Here is a 970-nt window from a genome sequence, read left to right on the forward strand (position 1 = left end):
TAATGTATGATGTCATCCTGCATACAATAATTTTGTATTATGTGTGTGCCTAGTTCAGTCCAGATTTGAACATACAATTTGTGCTTCTTATTAATTACAATTCTTTAGGTATGGTTTTAGTCAAGAACCTGTAAGTCCAAACTATGCATATGTTACCTATTAAGGTTAATTTCCCTTCAATAGTACTTTCCGCAACGACAAAATTACATTCCAAAATGGATTGCATCATTACATATAGATGCACTAATCAAAAGATTAAATTGAAAGACAATTTATACAATTACATAGTCTTCTACTATAACATGTCCTTTACGAGCTTAACAATATTTCATGGGAAACTTTACGATTAGATATTTTTCCATAACACCTTCGAATTTATTCTAGGGTGGAACCCACTTAATTAACCATCAACTTCTGTTAATGTGTATAGTATGTCGTGCGTCTCTTATCTAGTGAGGTACATAATTTCCTTTTATATAATTTTACTTTCGATTTTTTTTTTTTTTTCTCATGCTATCCATGATCTATGAAAGTAAACACTTGATATTTGATCTCTTTTTGTTTGTGACTTACAGTACTATAGTTTAACATTTTCTCTTTTATATAATCATCATTTCTTAGGTTTATAAACTTTATTCCACTAAGTTATGTCCTTGAGTGGACTATCCTTTCAGGTATTAGTTGCAATTTTATTAAGCCATGCCCTTGTATAGCAATCGTACAATTCATAATTTTCTTTTACTATGAGGAAAATAACATGACGACCATATCATTGAAATTTTAATCCAATAAACATATTTTAAAATTACTTCTTTACTGCCATAATTTTCATGATAGAGATACTGCATGCAATCTAATTGAATATCTCACTAATATTGTGGGTATGGCGCCATACTTCACCCATATTACCAAATTGCTATGCATATTTATAATTATGAAAGTATCACTTTTAACTTATGGTTTACAGTAG

This window comes from Pinus tabuliformis, chromosome 6 (assembly GCF_031772625.1).
Source record: "Pinus tabuliformis cultivar Carrire ecotype Pingquan chromosome 6, CPIR1, whole genome shotgun sequence".
NCBI classification, from domain to species: Eukaryota; Viridiplantae; Streptophyta; class Pinopsida; order Pinales; family Pinaceae; genus Pinus; species Pinus tabuliformis.